Raw genomic sequence first — 24,484 nt, 5'->3', positions numbered from 1 at the left:
TCCCAACATATATTGTGCAAATTCCAACAATCAGATTTTTAGATTTTAGGCATTTTACATCTTTCACCACTTAAATGCAGTAAGTCACGCAGTGAGTGCAAACTTACACAGCATGTAAAAACATAAATAGATATAGATAGAGTACTTTATTAATCCCAAAGGGAAATTGTAATCTTACAGCAGCCAGTTCACATTTTATACAACAACACACGAACAGAAATGTGTAGTAGAATATTAAGGCTAGTTTAAAATAATATCATTTCATATCATATTCAGAACTGACAACCATTAACACAGGCCTTGTATATAACTTAACTCATGTCTAACAACAAGAAATACTCCCAAACTCCTTCACATGGTGGCTTCAGAGGTGAAGGAGTTTAATCGTTTTTGGCCTATAATCAAAACTAATATAAAGAACCTAACCTGCAGTCTGCAGTACAAATATATCCCCAATCTAACACATATACTGTATATATATTAGATTTAAAGTATATTGTGGTGATGATTACACAGATTAAATGTGTTTTGTATTTAATTTCTTTTTTTTTACAGTTATTATCTTGCATCTTCCTTATTGTAGTTTGAGCAGCATCAACATTAAGATTAGTTCGCAATGTGTTTTTCTTTTTATCTCCCATTACTGCAAAATCCTCTAAAAATTCCAATCCAGCTGATTCCTTGCGATTTCCACAGTTCTGTACTGTACCACTGATAATAGTATTTTTCTCTTACACTCCTTAGTAAAAATTCTTGAACCCCTGTTTGTTTAGGCTAGTAATAATAATAATAATAGTAGAAGGAGGAGGAGATGATGATGATGATGATGACGATGATAAACTGTAACAACAACAACAACAACAATAATAACTAGACAGATATGTTTTCTGAAGAAAACATGGTAGCAATGGGATCCACAGTTAGGTTCAGTTTCAAAGTTCCTATATGGACGTTATCACAGCAGGGAATGCAAATCTGAGCACTTTTTGTTTTAAAGGGGAGTACATACATAATATGTCGAAGGGGCAAATTAAGGCACCTCTTGTGCCCCAGGGGTGCAACTTATACCCTCTTGAGGTACATATGTGCTAAACAGCTTGCATGCCTCTCAATTCTTGCTCTGCGTTAGAATCCACCTAAGTTGGTCTTAATGTTATGGGATTTTTGGACCCCTTAGAAAAGTAATAGCATCCCATTCCCAAATAAGCCGAGATTTGATACCTCTTTTAAGGGTCTACGAGAAATGTTAGGGACTAGTTTGTATAATTTTAAGTTTATGTAATAAGTTTGTATAAACTAGTTTTGGAAAAATAAATAAATAAATACATTCACAAGCACCACTAATAATAATAATAGGATGAATAATAATAATAATAAGATGCATATTATGCACACACATGCATGTTATTTTTTATTATTTATTCCGAGGAAAACTGCAAAATGCATATGTTATGCTGTAGCAGGCAGGCTGTATATGAATCATTTTATAGAACGCTATTGAAAAGTATTTAATGTATTAAAGAATCATTATGGTTGGTGTGTGTGTGGTCGCATTTACATTACCACTTTGTTGAGGGTCTGAGTATATTTGGAACCTCGAGGGCTTTATTGCTTTATTTCTGGGCTGTGTATAATTTAATAATATATTAAAAAGTCTTAACTATAAACTATATGCATGCAGCATCAGCTAACATTGTGCAAAAATTCAGAAATGCAGAAAGACACATACCTCGCAGTCCAGTGGACAAGAATTGTAGCATTCCCGGCTGAACATAAGCACTTTACTCTCTTGACTGATGTTTAAAAAGATATTTTAATATCCAAAACACCGTAAGAGCTGAATAAATAAAAACAAAGACAAACAACAAACAAACAAACAATAGACATTGCTTGTAAATGGTATGAATCATCACCAATGTTAACAATAAACATGTACAATAATGTATACGTATTTACCATAAATTAAATGACAATGTCATCCCTTTTAATATATATTAAATTATATCCTTACCTTACAATATTTTAGTTAGACTTATTTTAACACTGATGATGTATTTTTAAATGTATATAAAGCATTTGCAACAACAACAAAATGTATATATTTATAAATTTGAAACATTGACAACCTCTGCTTAGGAGTGCAATTAAGAAACATAAAATATACTAATGTTGAAATTAACTATGAACTACTGTAAACAATATAACAGCCAAAAACTGTACCTTGTGCCCTTTATCAGCCAGGTGCTGAGAGGTAGGAGAAAGCCTTAAATCTAGCAAGGTAATATATGCTCCTTTGTGCACACCAGCCAGACGCTTATCACATGTAAAGTACATATAAAGTGCGCATTCACAAACAGCGCCACTGCACTTCCTTTTATGAACGTCAAAATAAAAGTCTGTGATATAAAACGCAAACACAAATGTAAAACAAATAAGAATAAAATCTCCATATTTTAATTAACGTCAAGTAAGAAACAAAACACAACCATTAAAGAGTTTCTCTTATAAATGTTCTTAAATAAAAGGCCTTCTTTGTGAAACTTTTATAAGTCATTTATGGCAACACTGCCCTCTATTGCTGGAGGTAAAGATGACGTCCCACTTCTGTGCTTGGGGGGTTTAATGGTCATTTACACTCCCACCAAATCATGAGGAATTAGTATGACGTTAAGGAATATAAATTACAAATGATTTTTAAATAAAGTAAGAAAAAATGACCTTTATTTCTGAAACAGACAAAAGTGTCCATACTACTGTGATACTAGAATTTAAGTAATATGATAAGGATACACTTGGTTGCTTCCGAAATCAGCTAGATGGCCTCTAGCAACAGGATCAGCTTCTGGACTGGGCGTTCCATGACGGATAGCTTGTTGAGACGACGACCATCCCTTTCCAGATTCCGGTCACCAAAGCATACCTTGACCTTTCTCACAAGCCCATCTTTATCTGTTGCAGTCTCCGTGACTCTGGCCAGCCGCCACTCACTTCTGGGAAGATCATCAGCCCTTTCCATGACGATATCTCCTACTTTCAGGTTTCGCTTTGCTGTGTGCCAGCGCTGTCTGGTGGCAATGTTAGATAGATATTCCCTTCGCCAACGACTCCAAAACTGCTCTGCTAGGTACTGAACATGACGCCACCTTTTTCTTGCATAGATGTCTTCTCTAACGAATCTGCCTGGCGGTGGTAATGCTGGAACAGGCTTCATAGTGAGCAAGTTATTAGGGGTGAGAGGTACCAGACTGTTGGGGTCGTTTAGGTTGTCAACTGAGAGTGGTCTACTGTTTACAATTGCCATGGCTTCATAAAACAGTGTTCGCAGTGAAGCATCCTCCAGTCTGTCAGAAGAAAGTGAGAGAGTTGAGCGAAGAACATTTCTCACTGTCCTGATTTGCCTTTCCCATACCCCTCCTGCATGACTTGAATGGGGTGCATTTAGGACAAAGTCGCACTGCCTTTCAGCTAAGAACACTGTCAAACGATCTGCATCCATTTCCTTGAGAGCATTTGTCAGCTCATTTTTGGCTCCTACAAGGTTGGTGCCTTGATCGCATTTGATTTGGCGCACTGCTCCCCGTAATGCAATAAAACAGCGCAGGCTATTGATGAAGGCATCTGTAGACATGTTATCTAGCATTTCTATATGAATCGCTCTGGAGCTGAAACATGTGAAGAGGAGGCCATACCTCTTGTGCTCTTTTCGTCCCTGTTTAATGATAAAGGGACCAAAGCAGTCCATACCACAGTATGTGAACGGTGGGGAAGGACTAGTGCGCTCTGAAGGTAGGTCGGCCATTCTTTGCTCTTCTGTGGGTCTCCTGAGCTTTCGACATGTCACACAGTGATGTACATGGGATGCCACTGCTCTGCTGATTCCTGGAATCCAGTAGCCTTGTGATCGGATCTCATTCATTGTGAGTCCCTTCCCTTGATGCTTGACATTCTCATGACATTGAGAGATGATCAACTTTGTTATATGGTGATCTTTGGGAATGATTACTGGGTGTTTGACTGAGCTGGGTAGGGGTGCATTGCAAAGTCTTCCTCCCACCTTGAGTAACCCTTCTAGATCTAGGAAGGCATCAAGATGATACAGCTTGCTGTTAGGTGACAGTTGGGCACCCTTGCTCAACAACTTGATATCCTTCGCATAGGTGTTACCTTGTAAATCCTTAAGGATGATACACATAGCATGTTCTCGTTCAGCTACTGTGCTGTAACTGTTGGACTTATTTCCTTTAGCTCGGCGAATGAGGCGAGCCACAGCTTGGACAGCTCCAGACCATGAAGACAGCTTTGACAAGCGGTCTGAGAGTCTGATTTCTGTTGTTTCTGTACTCAGAACCTGAGCCTGTCTCACTTCAGGATCTCCAACCTTTAGTGCTGTGTCAATATCTGCAACAGGAGGTATATCCTTTTCCCATAAGAAACTCGGCCCTGTCAACCAATTGGTTTTAAGAATCTCATCAACGTATAAACCTCTTGACGCATGGTCAGCAGGATTTTCATTGGTGGGAACATATCTCCACTGTTGAGGAGAAGTGCTGAGATGCATCTTCTGCACTCTGTTCGCCACAAATGTGTGAAAACGACGTGCTTCATTGTTGATGTATCCTAAAACCACTTGTGAATCAGTCCAAAAGTAATTTTGTATGTCTGCATACTCCAGCTCCTGTTTAAGCATATTGCTCATGGCAACTGAGACGACAGCGGCTGTCAGTTCAAGCCTAGGAATAGTCTGGACCTTAATGGGAGCGACTCTGGATTTACCTATTACCAAGGCACAATAAATGTTTCCTTCTTCGTTTGTAAGTCTTAAATAGGAACACTGGCCATATCCCCTGTTGCTGGCATCGGAGAAGTGATGCAGTTCTCTTTTGCTCACCTTACCAAAGTTGGCAGGTACATAGCAGCGGGGTATATTGATACTTTCCAACTTTAAAAGATCAACTGTCCAATGCTCCCATCTTGGCTGCAATTCTCTCGGAAGGGGGTCATCCCAGCCTGTTCCATGTCTGCACATTTCCTGAAGCACCAATTTTCCAATGAGCAAGAAAGGAGCAATAAAGCCCAAAGGATCATACAGGGATGCAACTGTCGATAGTATGCCACGACGTGTTGCGGGTTGGGTTTTGAGGTCAACAGAGAATCTGAATCTGTCAGAATCAACATGCCAGTGGATGCCTAAAGCTCTCTCTAAAGGTGTGCCGTCGAAGTTGAGGTCCAGTGATTTGACGTCAATAGCTCGTTCAGACATAGGAATGCTATCCAGGACAACTCTGTCATTTGAGACAAATTTGTGCAGTCTAAGACCACCTGAGGCACACAATTGGCGAGCCTCCCTTGCTAACTGAACAGCTTCCTCTGTGCTGGCTACACTGGTGACACCATCATCTACATAAAAATCTGTTGTGATGAATTTTGAGCCAAGAGGATACATACATTCATTCTCTTTAGCGAGATGTTTCAGACCATAGTTGGCGCATCCTGGTGATGAAGTTGCACCAAAAAGATGAACCTTCATGCGATATTCTTGTGGGTTTGAAGCTAAGTCTCCGTTTTTCCACCAGAGAAAACGTAGATAGTTTCGATCTGCTTCTTCCACATGAAATTGGTGAAACATCTTTTCAACATCGCACATGAGGGCCACAGGATGTTTTCTAAATCTTACAAGGACGCCAATCAGATTATTAATTAAATCTGGACCTTGAAGCAAGTGGTCGTTAAGACTGGTTCCCTGGTACTTAGCTGAGCAGTCGAAGACGATGCGGAGCTTGTCCGGCTTCTTAGAATGATACACCCCATGATGAGGTATGTACCACCTTTCTCCCTCCTTTCCTTCATCATGCACTTCTTCTGCATCACCTCTCTTAATGACCTCTTCCATAAATGCCACATAGTGTTCCTTATACCTTTTATCTTTCAGCAATTTCCTTTTTAGATGATCGAGCCTTACAATGGCAAGCTGCTTATTGTTAAGCAAGTGAGGTCTCGCTTTGAAGGGAAGAGGCATCTCGTAATGCCCGTGGTTGTTCTTCCTTATGCACTGCTGCAGTTTAGTCAAGAAAAGGATGTCATCTTGTGACACGGTTCTATTATCTTCACCAGCATCTTTGAAGTCAGATTCCAATACTTTGATAAGATCTGCTGGAGTCACTGGGGGGAGTTCTTTAATGCTAACTCTATGACAAATGGTGTTGAAGCATTGAGATTCATGGTGGGAAGACTGGCGACCAACAATGCTCCATCCAAGATCTGTATGGACTGCATAAGGTTCGTCGTCTTCTCCCAAAATCACCTGTTTTGGTGCCAAAGCCCTTGGACAGCTGTAGCCTATCAGGAGACCAACCTCACATTCTTGCAGAGGTGGAATTTTGTCCACTATTGTAGAGAGATGCGTCCAGTTTCGTGCTGTTTCACAGGTAGGGATGTGAGTATGGTTCACAGGAATGGAGTCCTTAGTGTAGGCAGGAGGCAGATTAAGAACAACGGGAGAACTGTAGCCTCTTACTTTGAGCCCTGTTACCCTTTCACTTGGAATGACGACATCCTTTCCTGTCATAGTTGTCAACTTCAGTTTTACAGAACAAGAGTCAGCTTGTAACTTGTTGCTCAGCCCTCGGTCGACAAATACAGTATCGCTTTGGGTATCAAGCAGAGCATAAACAAGTGTTTCGGAGCATGGATTCCTATCGGTTGATACCCACACTGGTACGATCATTGATGTATTGGTGGACTGCTCATTATTTGTAATTTTGAGAGATGTAGAACTAGCGGTTTCTGTGTTACTTTGGTTTGGGACTGGTGTAGAGTTAACTTTCCTTGTGTAATTTTCATCATGCAGACATGTTGGGTGTCTACCCTTACACGTGTCACAGGAGAGACGGTACCGGCAGTCCTTTGCACTGTGGCCTGGTCTCATGCACCCATAGCAGAGTTTGTTCTCCTTCACATATTTTCGTTTCTCTTCTAAAGATTTAACCACAAATTTAGGACAGTTGTAAATCTTATGTTTGCAATCTTTGCAGAAGAAACAGATTTTAAAATTTACTTTAGTGTGTCTTTGTTCATTCTCATGATTTTGTTTATTTTCCATATCTGCTTGAATATGAAAGACGTTTGCTCTGTTCCTTTTACTGTCCCTAAAGATCCGTTTTTCTGAAGTGGGGTCAGAGGCATGAAGAGCGCTAAAAGATGTGACCGGATTACATGCAATCTCTGCTTCCATAGACATGAAGGCCACAAAATCTTTAAATTTAGGAAAGTCACAAGTCTCAATCAGTGTCTGCGTGACCTGGCGGTTCCACCGCGCCGCTGCCCAATCTGGTAACTTGTGTACAAGTTTTTGGTTCTCATCGCAGTCATTTAGTATTTCAAGCCCTTTAACATGTGGCATAGCTTGGTGACATGCATTTAAGAAGTCAGAGAATTCTCTGAAACCTTCGGAATCCTTAGGTTGAATCTTGGGCCATTTGGACAGTTTTTCTCTAAATGCCTTCTGTATGACGAATGGATGCCCATATCTTTGGTTCAGCTTGCCCCATGCATCTTTATAAGCCTCATCATCATTCCTGTAGAAGATGCCATCAAGAGACTTACGAGCTGGCCCACCAACATACCTTTTTAAATAGTGCAGTTTGTTAGCAGAAGAAAGGGCCTTTCCATCAATAAGTGATACAAAAGCAGCCTTCCACTCAATGAACTGGATAGGGTCACCACTGAAAACAGGTGGTTCTGTTGCAGGCAGCCTGTTCAGAGATATACTATCTTGTACAGCTTGAGCAAGATGAGATATATCAGATTTTAGAGATGAGGATGTCGCTGTGTTGTCAGTAGGATGTTGAATGGGACTCGGAACCACATGCTGCTGTAGTATACCCCTTACATCCTGCTGTTCCCCTGTATTCAAGTCTAAAGAATGAATGCTGGCTTCCTGAGCTATTTCTTGATCATAGGCCTGCAGTCTGGCTCTAGCTGCCTTTAGATCCTTCTCTGCCTTTAGCTTTTCCAGTTCACATTTCCTAGCTTCTATCTCTTGTATCATTGAGTATTCCGCTTCTTTGGCAGCTAATTCAGCTGCTGCATCTGCTCGCTTAGCTGCAATGGAAGTATCTGTAGACCTTGATGACGTGGGGCGCGATACTGTGGATCCATACACAGAGCGAGCGTAATCATGATGGAGTAGCTCACGAAGGCTGTGTCTGACATTTTCTCGTTCAAAGTCCTCAAGGCATGCCATTCTGTCAAAAATGATCTTTGAAATATCCTTAGTTACAGCTTCACAAGTATCAACTCTGCGTCTAGTGTCACTGGATGGAGCAATGTAATCTCTGATTTCCAAGTATATGTGCATAACATCATCCCTTCCCTTCTCCAGTGTATTAATAAGCGTTACCAGTTGACTCTCACTTACATCTGATTTTAGCTCCTCTCTTGTGCTGCGAGCTAGGTCCTTCCATTGTTCATACAACTGAATCAATTTTCTCTCCTTTTTTAGGGCCTCCTCCTTTTTATATGCACGCATCTTTTCCGTAGGTTTCCGTTGCCGACCAGAAACACAAAGCTCCTCCTCTTCCATTCCATTGTGAGGGGCCTCCAACTGCTGGTCAGGATCTTTATGTTCAGAAGCGTCCATTTTCTTTACAGGAGTACCACAGACTTAAATAATGACTGCAAGACCTTTGATGCTCATTAAACAACTTTCAGATGTGTGACAGGACTAATGACGTGAAGCTGTTCGTTTTCTATGTAAAGTGCTTACTCTCCAGAGTAAGGTGAAGCTCTTACTGTAGCATTCCCGGCTGAACATAAGCACTTTACTCTCTTGACTGATGTTTAAAAAGATATTTTAATATCCAAAACACCGTAAGAGCTGAATAAATAAAAACAAAGACAAACAACAAACAAACAAACAATAGACATTGCTTGTAAATGGTATGAATCATCACCAATGTTAACAATAAACATGTACAATAATGTATACGTATTTACCATAAATTAAATGACAATGTCATCCCTTTTAATATATATTAAATTATATCCTTACCTTACAATATTTTAGTTAGACTTATTTTAACACTGATGATGTATTTTTAAATGTATATAAAGCATTTGCAACAACAACAAAATGTATATATTTATAAATTTGAAACATTGACAACCTCTGCTTAGGAGTGCAATTAAGAAACATAAAATATACTAATGTTGAAATTAACTATGAACTACTGTAAACAATATAACAGCCAAAAACTGTACCTTGTGCCCTTTATCAGCCAGGTGCTGAGAGGTAGGAGAAAGCCTTAAATCTAGCAAGGTAATATATGCTCCTTTGTGCACACCAGCCAGACGCTTATCACATGTAAAGTACATATAAAGTGCGCATTCACAAACAGCGCCACTGCACTTCCTTTTATGAACGTCAAAATAAAAGTCTGTGATATAAAACGCAAACACAAATGTAAAACAAATAAGAATAAAATCTCCATATTTTAATTAACGTCAAGTAAGAAACAAAACACAACCATTAAAGAGTTTATCTTATAAATGTTCTTAAATAAAAGGCCTTCTTTGTGAAACTTTTAAGTCATTTATGGCAACACTGCCCTCTATTCCTGGAGGTAAAGATGACGTCCCACTTCTGTGCTTGGGGGGTTTAATGGTCATTTACAAGAATTGCCGTTCCGACTAATATAGTTGCGGCTATGACTTGCTTGTAACCTTGCTTGAAATACTTTCTGATAGGGATAGTCTGATGGGGCATCGTCAGCTAGGTCAGGATGATCAGGATGTAGGCCACCCTAGGTCAGGATATTGGTCACTTTTTATGACTTGTTTCTTGTTGATCCTGACCAATTTCCTCCCAGCTGAGGGGGACAGTTTGGGTCTTCTTCCAGACCTTGAGGCAAAGTGGCCCTCAATAACTTGTACTTACATACAGTTGTTTGAACTGATCTTGGAATCTGCAGTTGTTTTGTTTTCTACCATCCTCTTTCTCAGATCTGCACTGAACACCTTGAACCTTCTGACTGTACTGTGTGTTGGTCAATCCAATGAGTGCTGATCAAACCCTTTTTTTTACTTTGCCACGGACAAGCTAACAGCTGGAGTTCATCATCACTAACAGAAAGAGAGGCCTCAGGCTTGGCTAATTAAAAGACATTTTAGGACATTACAAAATGCCAAAATAAATTAAAACTTCTGGCACAAATTCCTATGATCCTATACAGATAAGGAACAGTAATATAGTAAGCCAAAAATCTGGATTCATAAATTTGATAGTTTCATTTTTACAAAATTACAAAAATGAACAATATAAGACATAGAACCAGACATAAAAAAAACTTGACTTTTGTTTTTTGGCTGATCTAAAGTCAGTAATATATCGGGATCAGTTCAAAACAAATGCTGAAACAGATGCTTATCATTCCTGAATACACAATGTGCCGTATACACAATGTGCTGCCAAGTCAGAGGCTGTCAGTTTGTGCGTTTGCTGTAAATTATGCTTTCAAATAATGTTTTATAAATTGACCCCAAATAGGCCTTTAAACTCGTGATAATTACTAATTAGACTAATATTACTGTTGGAGACATTCATTGTAAAGTGTTTTTGGCCACTGTGTGGCACTGTGACACAGTATAACGGTAACACCGGTGTAAGAGCCAGGTGTCTGTTGGTAATTAGGAAGCACAGTTTTTAATCGCACAACAGAGTGGCGTGTGGGGGGACAGTTTGTAATGCTGTGTCATCAATTATGGATTTGGTCACATTGGTGAATACTCTCAACGAGTAGATTCAAGACCGGCATCGACTTCCGTTTTGCATGGTCTCTGTTTGTACGCGTCCAAGGACTTGCTCAAATATGACCAACGCAGCGGCTTATTGGAAAGCCGTTACAATTAGTGTTATTCAAAATATATTATAAAATAATAAAAAATATTATTAACTATAAGAAATTGTAATTGTAATAAGAATGTAATTGCTACATTCTCATTAGAAGCTGAGTCCCACTAAAGTTTTGATCATATAGCCTTTGGTGTGCAAGCAAACTTGGGAAACACAACAACAGTAACCACCACCATGGGCGTCGCGAGGCCATTTTTAGGGAGGCTTTACCCCTAACATTTGTACTTGGCCCCCCTAAAAGCTTCTATGGAAAGATGATGAAGTTCTATGGATGTATAATAGTGCCAATTTTCAAGAAAAATTCAAAATCTTTATTGCAACACGTTTTTTTTTCAGTGTATGTTATTCAATCTGCTATTTTGCTTTGAGCAATTTCGGCACTATTATACTTTCATACGGCTCCTTTAGCTCATCCCCGTTGTTAAAGTACACTCTTACTCATTGTATTAAAATTGTTTTATATTTGAAAGTATAATACTGTAATGATGACGTCATGGTGTTTACGTCATCGCGTTGTTGATACGGAAGTGTTTATGTCCGAGTCCCATGCTGTACAGGGAGAGCATGGAAAGTGTGAACAATAAACACAGTGGAGACAATTCGTTTTGTCTTTCTATTTAAACGAAGTGAGCTAGGCACTCAAGCTCAACACCCGTCTTTCAGCGCGGTCTTCAATTCACCATCACAGGGGGAGGATTAAGGCAAGGTGTGTGTTTTTCGATAAACTGTTATATCTGCATCAGTGCAGTCCTTTCTCATAAATACAGTTTACAAAATGTCATGAGAGATTAATCAGTTAAATCTTTGCTGTGTTCACCCTCATCACACCAGCTGTTTCCTCTAGTGAAAATGAAGCCCTTAATACATACTCCATGAATCTATAGTCTACTTTATAAAACAATCATGCCGTTGCTGTTTAATTGGAAAACCCATATAGTGTCTATAGTGTAAAACATTGCACAGTGTATATGGCATTAACTACAATAGAGTTATGCACATAAATGAATAAAATTAGTGACAGACAGCATTCAGTGCACTCGTTTTAACTGCATAGTAGTTTGATTTACAGAGATAGAAAAATCCTTTTTTTTAAAATAAATATTGTATTGTATTAAACAATGTCCCAAAATACATTTATTAGCCTTAGAGTAGGGTTTTTGTCACTTTAATTAGGAAAAAGTTACTTTTTTAATGAATGAAAAAAAAAGAATTATATTAAAAAGATGCTTTGTTTAATTACATTAAAATAATGTTTGTCTATATTAATGAATTTGAATAAATAGCCTAGTAGCTATGAAATTTTAGGGGGTTGAATGGAGAATGGAGAACCTACTGTCTTATTTATGTAGCTAAACACTAAATTAAACTAGATCCCATAATTATCAAATTTTTAATATTTATATTTAACTGTAGATGGAATGTTTTTCAAGTCGCATAAAAAAGTGCTATTCTCTGCTGCTCATCTGAAAACCTACTCTCATGTGACTTGAAAAACCTTCCTCTACAGTTCTCTGTTCAGTTCTACAGTTCAGTTCTCTGAAAGTGCAGCCTCTCAGGCACATTAACACTGTGTTCCCAACATTGATTGAAGACATTGCATCAGAAACTATTTTTTTGAAACATTTTTTATGTCTGCCAGTTTCCAACAAAAGCAACAGTATTGTCAAAGAATTAACAGATAAAAGTTTGACATTATTGGCAACCACACAGTTTATTACATTGTCCAGCCTCATATGTGTGTTGTTTATATTAATAATCAATGTAAGTTCAAAGTTATATGCTGTTTTCTGGTTACATTTTTCTGATTGTACCTGTACATAGAAAAAGGTTTATACGGTAAACAGCGTGTGTGATCAAGAAGACTCATTTGAGTACTGATTCTGAACAAGCCAATGTGTTGTGTTAAACATCTATAGGGGCTGAGCCTCCCTTAACTGAAAATCCTAGGAACGCCCCTGACCACCACAGTTATATTCGGTAAAAGTGTTTTTTTCCTTTTTGGCATTCTTTTATTTTATTTTTTTGTGTCTACGAACTGAACAGAGGCATATGATCCCATTCTCAGCTATATGAAACCGATCGCAAGCGGTTTATCAGTTTCTATATTGTGCGCATTATTTTTGTAGCGTGCAAAGCGAAGGAAGAGAACTATATACTCAAGTCTAAAGGTTGCAGGAAACACGGCTTTAGTTATGTCCACTTAGAGCTTAAAAGGGCTGCTTGTGGCAAAAAAAAAGAAAAAGAAAAAAGGTAAAGGCATGGCACAATCATTGTGCCTCATGAAAACGGCAGTAATCTAGAAAAACCGCCTTGTGACCTCTGAGCCCTTGAATTATCATGCCGTTTCTCCTTTTTTTCTGTTCTTTTCGCTGCTTTATGTCCTGTCGTAAACGAGAACAGTCGCGGTTTACAATGTGTTTGTCCAGTTGCCTTTTGTGACTCAGCACAGCTGAACGACATTTTAGTCACGGGTGTAGTTCTGCTGCTTCTAACCAAAACTACTACTAACAGGCCCGTAGCCAGGGGGGGTTCGGGTGGTTCGAACGACCCACCCCCCACTGCCAAAGGTCCAGAATTTGTTATTATTATTATTATTATTAATATTAATTTTTTTTTTAGACAGATTAAAATTGTTGGGCAATATTTAAAATAACACTTTATTACAAAACAATTTACAAAAAAAAAAAACGCGACATGTGACAAGTCTGCGCAGCAACTGACGTTTTCTAAATCTGTGAGGCGGCATCCAGCGGTGTATAATATGGGTCGAAAAGAGCAGGAGAGACGGAAGAGAAAGCGGGCAGCAGCGTCATTATCGCAGAATATTGAACATATGTTCAAAAAGACTGCCAAACAGAGTAAGTCTGTTACTACCTCAAGATCAAATTGCTAACGCTAGTTAAGTGGTAGCTAATCGTCAACCCCACATCACACACAGAATAGTTCTCTTGTGCCTTTTCTTGAGCAGTCTGAATGGCTATGACAAGTCTGTAACATCTTAAATAAACATTAACAGACAGTAGCCTATCTGATGGATCTGTGAATTTATTATGTTAAATAATGTTAATCTATCAAAAAAAAAAAAAAAAAGAAAGAAAGGACGACGAGTTCAATGCGTAAACAAACCTGCTTGACCATGCATAGTATTAGGACTATTAACATTTTATTTTGAATTAATAAATTATTATATTAAATTAGTAAATTTATTGAATTATTATATTTACAATAGGCGATGCTGTCTAGTGTCTATACGCGGTGTAGACAGCATTCGAATGAAGTTTATCATGAATAATTGTTACATAAAACATAAAATAAAATAAGCCCACAAAAAATATTTTTTACTCATCCCACAGTCTTGTAAGTATATTAACTGATCGTCTTTGTATAATACTTGATTATAAATTGATTATATATTTGTATATTATTATTATTAGATAATTATTGGTAATATTTTTATATTTGCTTATATTCCTCATTTCGATCTCTTTACTTTACGTCTGAATGTAAATGATAGCCTACTGTAAATGCTCGACATTCCAATAAAGATTGAATTATTCTATATGACTGGGATTTTAAAGATTGAATTTAACATATTTTATTATATTTCGCCTAATTAATAGACTATATAAATAACAATTCGTTGAATCTTAAATATATTTTATATAAGTTCAATAAAGTGAAGAGGCAAAGACAAAGAAATGAGAGAGCATGTTGATGAGAGAAGTTGAATTTGTAGTTTAATAATATTCCATGAAAATTTCTTAAATGTATTCTGTTGTTAGTGTGGTTTTTAAACTTTTGAACTCTGTGTGTGTGTTTTTAGAGTGAAAAAAGTCGCACGTGATCTCGATAAGCAATTTGACAACATTGTAGTAAATATTTTTGGTGCATCAAAAGCATGCACATTATGATACACTCTAAAAAACGCTGGGTTGTTTTTTCTACCCAAGCGCTGGGTTGCCTCTGTTGGGTCATTTTTCTGGGTTATTTACAGAGAGTTGGGTAGTTTTTGTGTAACCCAGCTGCTGGGTTGAAGTTTGATTGGCTCCTCCCCCAAAGTTCACCGGTGGATTCAGCGGCTGTCAGTCAGAGCTTCGTGTCTCTCTTCAGCTCCCACACCGCTGATGACGGTTCATTTAAGGGAAAATGACGTTAAATACAAGGTCTGTATACACATGTTCACTCACCAAAGTCACATATGACTGAAATGTTATTACTATATGTGAGATTTATTACTGTTACCGTGTTAAGGTTACACTTAAACTTTCAGGCTGGTCTGAGGTAAGATAATTTAGCTGACAGTAGCTGCTATAGTTAGCCAAAGAACCCCACCTGTGTGTGAAAGAAACGGATAAGATGTCTGAGCTTTTTATCTTTCTCTGTAGAATGTTTGCAGGGTGACGAAACTGTAACTGTAGTATTAGCATGACGCTAGCATTTAGTTAACATTAGAACTTTATTAATCTCACTGTTTGAGACAATAAAATGCTGGGGTGTTACAAAACACTGACCCTCTCACAAATATACACACCTGCTAACCCTCCCGTTTTTCACTAGCTAGTAATTTACTCCGCGGTCAAAAGTCGCCCGGTTTCTCCCGAGTTATAACAATATCTTACACCTTTCCCCCTTTGGCAAGTAGTATGCAAATATGACTGCTGCATGTAAGCTAACCAGGTAGCCCTCTTTAACCAAAGTTGCTTGTGACTCAGGCTAAATTAACTATCAGTCAGCTGTACAGATAACTACTAGATGGAAGTATTAATATTGTGGTGATTGTAATGTGCCAGTATGACCCCAGCTATGACAATGCATCTCCTCGGTAATTAGCTTAAAATCAACACAGACCACAAGATCAACTAGTCTGACTAAAATATCAGCTTTATCCCAAAAGCCATGCTTATTTTATTTTTGGTAGTAGCAGCTGTCTCCATGTTTTTGTTTCAGTTACCTATACCAGCTTTGTCATTTTTTTTATTTAGTATAAATCCTATTACACATTAAATTGATAGTCTTATTCAGTTTAATCTTTGTTATTTAACCAATTTTTTACTTTTTTTCATTTCTTTCTAAGGTTGGCACCAATATGGTGGAATACCTCCAGCAGGCTGAAGTGTCAAGGCCGTACCCCTACTGTACACCCAGCTTGGGTTGTTTTTAACCCAGCATTTTTTAGGGTGTACCAGCAGACAAGCTAATCCAGCACATGTCACTATAAAATGCAGTATTTAATCCTCAAAATGAAATACAAAATGAGTAAATACTCAAATACAAAATACTGAGAAAAAAGGTCCACTTTAAACCGTTTGTTTGGAGAAAACAGAACAAGTTATAACTATTATAGTGGACGGGCACACGGAGAAGGTACTGCAGGGAAACTTTGAGAACATTAATAACTATTAAAATTTTATTTGCTAGGAATAAACGTAAAATAATTTATAGCATGAGAATGTTTTTTGGACACATTTTAACTTTCTAAAAATTAGTTCTGAAATAAATCTTTCTATTTTTTTTATACTAGATTACTTCATTATACTTCATTACTTTTAAAAGTAGACTCAAGACGCATCTCTTTAATCTGGCATAAGCGTAACTCATCCCATAACTTCATACTTCAGTACATCTATCCTGAATGGCAACTATTCTCTCCATCTGTTCTGTACTTTTCTACCCATCCCAAGGCATCTGGAGATTGTACCAGCTTCAGTAGACAAAGGCCAACCCTGCGAGGATCCTGAGGCATCCAGAGAAGAACCAGCTCCAGCTGAATTCTGCCTTATTATGGTTGGAGCTACACATCCTGCTCCTGTGCTCCCAGTGATCCAGATCCCATCTGCCCTCTGCACCTACTGACTCATCCCTATGTTAAACTGGACTTTAAAGAATTTCTGTTATATTGTTTCAGCTGCATAACACACGATGTTATATCATCTCTATCTGTTATCACCCAAATGAGGATGGGTTCCCTGTTGAGTCTGGTTCCTCTCAAGGTTTCTTCTTATTGCCATCTCAGGGAGTTTTTCCTTGCCACTGTCGCCGTCACCTTTGGCCTATTATGAATTTCTTTTATCTTTGTGAAGCTGCTTTGTTAAAATCTGACCATTGTTAAAAGCGCTATAAATAAAATTGAATTGAATTGAATTGAATAACCGAAATAAATAATTTATATTCATTATACATCGCATCATAATCTAGATTCATTATGTTCTCTATTTATTTATTTCTATTATTTTCATTATTTATTTATTTTTAATTTTAAAGATTTCAGCTTACAGCTAATAAATAATGATAAAAATCCAGCATCTCATAATGTAAGAATGTCTATTTTCAAATTTGAGTAATTTACTATTTATACAGTATCAGTTTTTCTGTAAACTGTAAAAGTTTATTTACAAAACGTCCTCTACATGACCGCAATTTCTTTGTAAGCACACATTAAATTTTCTCTTCTATAAGAACTCGGCTTGGCGCAACTGGTTTTATGCATGCAATTGTATTTTAAATACTTTCCTTTGAAAAAGTTTTTGTGCTGTATCTTTTCCTGGTAGACCTTGGTCCTTGGTGTTCATTTCCCTTGTATTTGCATTCTTATTTTATATCTGCATTCCCATGTAGGACACTTATTGAAACATAGACAGACTTGCAAAAAGTAAATAGACACCCATACTTTTATAATATAATGTATACACCTTGGTACCAAGTTTTTTTTTCTTTCAGTCTGAAAGTGGAAGGAAGGTAAGCAAAAATAATGCGATAAAAGCCAAAACTTATTTGTTAAAAAATGTAATAACTTTGGTGCATATATTTTATGGGGGTGGTTACTTACTTTTTGAGCGCACGTGTGTTTATACGATTGATTTAGTGAGGTGTTCGTCCAGATCACGTGCGCACGTAATCCAATCAAAGGACAACCTGTCGTCAACATATATTAACCGACAAAGGGTGGCTGCGCTTCTTGATTATCCTTTTTTTCGCTTGTAGCGGATAGTCTCCCTTGGGTCTGCGCGGTTTTGTGTGAATATAAAGGCAAGTGTACCTGTCCGCCATGTCGACATCAGAAACCCTTGTAAGGACACGATTCGTTCATTGCACCGAAAAGCGGAGAGCCTTTTCTTTATGCTCGGGGCTGCTTCAACAACCAAGGCCGTGATTTTTTTTCCGGACGAGCGTCATGGCATCGCATCCCGCATATTCCCTTCGCGGAGCCGCGGACCGTGTATCACTCATCCACAGAGCCCCGGCCTGCGCAAAGTGAAGACCCCAGACTGGAGATTCTTGGAATGAGATATATCGGTGCATGTCGCACGGAGACAGATACTCTTTTCATCCGTTTCATCCAGGAAGGCAAGAACGAAGGAAAATATAAATCGATCCCGGTAAGATCAAAAGTCTGGTTATGCAAATTGTGAATGATTGGTATGCACCATGCAATGTGTGGTGTTTAATAAATTAATACCTTATGATCTTCATACTGGCTGAAGACTGAGTTGCTCACTTATTTAAAGTTTAATTTGTACTCTTTTTATTGAAAATAAACACTTAAAATATAATATATATAATATCTAAAAAATATAAACTATAACAATGTCTCAATATACTACTACTACTACTACTAATAATAATAATAATAATAATTACAGTTCCCTCTGAGCGAGCAGCATTACCTCCATAAATGTTATTGTAAAAGCTACAGGCAGACATAGAATACAAGAGAACTGTAATTGTTAGATCCAAGAGGTTTGGGCCTGCAGATGTTGGTCCGCAGATAGACGTATATAAGGCAATGCTAGTTATGCTTAGTTACGTGTGCCACTACGTAGTTCTATAATCTTAATTAATACTGTATGTGCACAATACTATTTGTAATAATTATTTGGTTTCCACAAAAGACTGATCTTTTGAGGAAGTCGCAGATTTACGCATTCAACGGGCCCATGAGGAAAACTATTAACTGCATTCCGACTTTATGGCAGTCGAGACACAACAACAGTGTTTTCAGGGCCGCAGGCCAGGTCAGACTAGTGCTACTCTCATTCAGTCTCGGGTTCCCTCTCCATTCAGCTGTGCGGTGTGCACAAAGGCACCGGATATACTTTAGTTTTATTGGCTAAGACTGACTCCATGGTGTAACGCATTGACTACTACTAGAGGGAGCATATATCATATCAACACGTGGAAGAGAAAGTGTATTTGATTATGTAATTGATTATAGCGAGACAAAAATCACTAAGACACATCATGCCCCTGTCTGCAGATGCTGGTGACCTATAGATTTTTGGTGGGTTAAGACGACAAACAAAGTCAAGTCAAGTCAAAAGACAAGCACAGTATACACGCTACAGTCTACAGTATATAGGGATTTCTTTTTCACAGCAACCTCGTAACAAGGAGCTGAAAGTCGACAAGATTTGAGAAACTTGAACAAACCATGTACACCAATCTTTAACAAGGGAACATTATGTAAGTTCCCTAGATAAATGGCCTACAAAAAAGTCAAACAATTCATTTAGCTTTAAATCTAACATCTCTGAGATAATACTCACGGTTTACTTTGTCTTGTAAGTAAATAAATTTAGATTTGAATTTAAACACATGGTCTTATGCTGAGAGTACAGCACATAACGATTATATGTTTTAAGTTGTTGGGCTGCATGTTAGGCTCCTAACGCCTCAAGGCACATCAGGGTACATTCAAAAACAATAATAGGAACAAAATTTAAAGCAAAAATCCTCAAAATTCGAAAGAAATACTAAATTGAATTGCGGCAATATAAACACAAATAATCCACAGTTGAATCTATTTGTACTTTTGGTATTTCTAATTTTCGACATGTTCCCAATGGTTAGCTAACCCTGTGGATATTGCGAATGAACGATCAGCAATGTTTACTCGAGCCACAGTCCCTAAAAGCAAGATATTAAATCCAAACACCAAATCCAGACAAAACAGGGTTTTAATCTATTTATTATTTATTAACACATTAACTGTTTATCTGTGCTTCAATTTTAAAATTCCCTTTCAGTATTACATAATTAAACAATCCGATTAAATATTACACTTAACGAATATTCATATTTATATTCACATTATTATTATTATTATTATTATTATTAGTAGTAGTAGTAGTAGTAGTATTGCTCTTGATAATAATAATAATAATAATAATAATAATAATACATTTAGTATTTAAATACCTGTAATTTTAGATTTCATACCGACACGAAACTGTTAAGCTGTTATTGTTTTTACACATTTCTACTGACTGAATACTTTTTAGGTTAAATATACAAGTCAAGAAGACTGTGTGTGTGTTTGTGCATGCCGCGCGCGTGTTCTGAGGTGGGAAATCATGATAAATTGAGAGAGAGAGAGAGAGAGAGAGAGAGAGAGAGAGAGAGATGACGTCTTGTTGTATTATGAAAAATATACGCAAATTTCCACACGGGGGCGGTCGCAGCACACAAGAAAATGTGAGACAAGAGACTGTAAAAAGTGTTGAGAACCACGTACACACACGTACACACACACACACACACACCATTTATGTTATTTTTTAATGTTAAGTTTTTTAGGATTTTTTCTACAAATTTTGTAGTATACTCATGATCACAGCATTATTAGACCAATTTAAACAAACTTGTTTTTCAGATATTTGATATACTTGACATTAACTTTCATCTCCATGGGGACTTGGTGTTAATGGTACTAGTGACATCTTATATTCCTCTTTTGCTCTGGTAAAGGAGAAAAGCAGAGCTATATTTAGAGCATATTTATGAAACCTGTTGATGCCCAGTACAATCAATCAGTTATAATGCTTGCATCTAAGCCACCTTCACTAAACACATCTTTTCATCTTTGGAAGCATCTTCTACTGAGTGCACCCAAAAAATTAATTATCAACTCTTAATGACATAGACATTGACTGTCAAGCATGGATTAATGAACAGGATAGTCTAGGCTACAGCCTAGGGGACCTTTGTGTGCAGTGGGCCAGGATTGGCTGAACAATTTTCAGTCATTTAAGTTTGTTCAAATAAAACAACCCCCTTGAGAAAATTTTTTAAACATTCAGCAGCTGATTGGGTAGTTGTACTCAGGTTCATAAGGACAATTTGGTTTAAATACCATCTATTATGGGTCAATCTAGGTAACTGGACAGCACAGTGGCAAAAAAAAAAAAAAAAAAAAAAAAAAATCAGATAGAAAATATGAAAATTCCTAAATTGACTGGATATTTAAAAACTGCCGCATTATCATCTAGTCAGCCAACAAATGCTGAAGGACTGCCAGCAAAAACAATGACAAAATCCCCCACCTATAATCCACATCCTGCATGCTGGGACAAAATTGATGAATATATGGTGACATATGGAGTTTTTTTATTGTTGTCATAGACTAACTTGTTACAAAACCTGAATAGAGATAATCACTCCTACAAAGACATTCAACAGATATTTGTATTTTTACCATTATTAACAATATTCTATCCATCTCCATGCAAGATCTTCAAACAGAAGCAGGTAATTTTTTTTTAAGAAATATGCCTGTGATCTAAAAAAAGATTTTGTAATATTTATGCCTTTTGCTTGTAACCAATGCCAGTGGGATGTATTCTTTTTCCAAACTGGAATTATTTAAAACAGACTGAGATCCACAGTTGCCCAAAAGTGAATGTGATATTCTGTGCAAAATGCACCTTTTGGTTTATAAACTTACTGGTACATTATTGTACTTTTACCAAAGGTACAAATCTTGTCCTTGAAGCTACTACAGTACCACAGTAACAAGCCCATTTGTACCTTAACTGTATCTAATCTTTTCCTTTGGGAACTATAAAGAAGTAATTTTACTACTGAATAAGACATTCAATCAATTTATTATGAACATATATGAAATATTTTTAAACACTGGTTTAGATTACAGTAAAATATTCTTTCAGGTTTACAATACACAAATATTTAAACTAAATAAAACCTTGTATTGGCTGAAAAAACATTCACAAAATACACTCTCTCCAATTTTTCATCTACAATATAACTTTTTTATAGTTGTAACTGTTTACAATGCAATTTAAACCCTAATTTTTATTTATTATAATAAAAAAAAACAAAAAAACATTGTAACGAGATGTGCACAAACCCGATGACTATGCATATCTGGAAAACTTTTAAGCAACTGCAGCAACTTCAAGCAAACTGTTGCTATTCCCAGCTAAAAGTAATCGTGAGCAGTGGATAAACACTATATGCACAATATACTTAATATTAATAATATATTATATATATAATATAATATTAATAATTGTATATTATATATAATATTAATAATTGCTTTAAATAAATTAAACCTGTGCAAATGGCTTACATCATTGGTTGCAAAGCTAAAAAAGGTAATTTAATATATCTCTAAAGGGGCATTTGTGTATTTTTCAGTTACTTCTAATAGATGGCTAAAGTCTGATTGCATTGATGATTAGTGTCATCATCAGTCTGTGTTTCCATTAAAATACATTTACATTTAGGCATTTAGCAGACGCTCTTATCCAGAGTGACTTACATTTTTATCTCATTAATACATCTGAGCAGTTGAGGGTTAAGAGCCTTGCTTAAGGGCCCAATAGTGGCAACTTGGTGGTTGTGGGGTTTGAACCTGGGATCTTCCAAACCATAGTCCAATGCCTTAACCACTGAGCTACCCCTGGCCGGGAAATAGTGATGTCTGTATCTTTCTATTAAACAGGTGGCTGATCATTTTTACTGTCACACGACAGCATGTGCATAATAACACAATAAAATAAACAAATGTATATCACCATTATTATCAAACACTAATGACCATGCATAACGACAACAAGCTTTTGTAATGTCATAAAAAGACAATTTTTTTTTACATCCGAATGTCACAAAAACCTGTAAGCTATATAAGGCATTATTTTAGCCTCCTGCAGCCAAAGTGTTTGCATTGAATAACATTATAGATAGCAGTGTCATTATCTAACCAAATACTGAACAAAATAGTTACTGTAAGCTAAAGTGGGGGTGAAATACATTAAAACATTTACACCACTGCTGATACTGACAACCATCTATAATATACATAAGGCATTAGCTTAGCCAACCTTGAGCTACCATGTTTGTGCTAAGCTACATAAGGCGGTTTGTTAGCCTGATTACTAGCGTTATATACAAGCTACCCTAAAGTATGTAAGTGACATTGAAAGACAATGTTGCAAATAAGCTGGCCAAAGCTAGCCAAAACTAGGAAAAATAAAATAATATCAGTTTTATATTATCAGAATAAGGATTATATAAGACTTACTAACTTACCCATGGTAACAGCTTGCTGGCTTCTTCTCCTCCATTCTCTGTTGGAGTCTTAGTGTTGTTCTGAAAAAAAGCTAAACTCCACCCACTGTCCAGGGCCCGGTTTCCTGATAACGTACACTCTTAGCGCGCTAAGAAGACTCTTAAGATATATCTTTTGTAAGTTGTTTACTTTTCTAAGTGTGTTCCCCGAACTGTTCCTTAGAAGTCTTCTTAACCTTCCTCTTGTGTTAGGGTCAGCACCGACCCGTTTTACTTTTTAAATGCATAAAACTACTATCCAATTTTGTTTATTGGATCAAGGCTTTTTGACTTCGTCAGGAATCTGTATTTAATTTTTTTAAACAACAACAACAACAACAAAAAAAACCAACAATTGTACTAAATTATAAAATGCTCTGATGAAAATTATTACCATTGTGTTGGTAGGGTCAGTTTTGACACAGTTATAATTTAAGGTTATAAAACAATAGTTAGGGTTAAAACAAAAATCATAAACACACTTTGAGGTGCTTCTCTCTTTGCCTGTGTATCTCCTTACCTAAAAAAAACAAAACAAACAAACAAAGACAGACATGTTCAGACATGTAAAGCTTGCATAAGACAAATTTAGTTTAGCATGGTGACTTGCAGAGTACTGTACACATCTCCTGTTTGCAGCAGTCAAAAATGAGAAGATTTACAGTAAGCCAAGCTCTGGATCATATCTTTTCTGAAAATGTGGCAGAGGACACAGAACAGCATAGTGATACAGATGAGCAGGTTTCCGAGGAGGAAGACATTGTACTGTAGAGTATCTACCAGAAGGCACAGACACATCTGATGAGTCTGAATAGGAGGTCACCGATGCTAAAGCTGCACTCATTCCTGCTGAAACGTTCAAATCCAAAAGTGATAACATCTGTTGAAGCTCAGTACCTCCTGACTTGCATGGCAGGTTAGCTTCTGCAAATGTCATCAAAATGACCTCTGGAATCACAAGGTTTGCTGTGATGAGAGTAAGTGACATCAAGACATGTTTTGATCTGTTTATGCCATTGTCACTAAGGAAAGTCATGATTGCTATGACAACCTTGAAGGAAAAAAGGGTCATGGCAACATGTGGAATGACATTGATGAGGAATACCTGCATGCTTGTATTAGTGTTCTTCCCCTTGCTGGTGTTTACAAATCCAGCAATGAGGCCACTGATAGTCTCTGGGATGCTTCAACAGGCAGAAATATTTTCCGGGCAAAAATGTCACTTCA

Source organism: Clarias gariepinus, chromosome 3 (assembly GCF_024256425.1).
Source record: "Clarias gariepinus isolate MV-2021 ecotype Netherlands chromosome 3, CGAR_prim_01v2, whole genome shotgun sequence".
Lineage (NCBI taxonomy): Eukaryota > Metazoa > Chordata > Actinopteri > Siluriformes > Clariidae > Clarias > Clarias gariepinus.
This window is presented reverse-complemented; position numbering follows the sequence as displayed.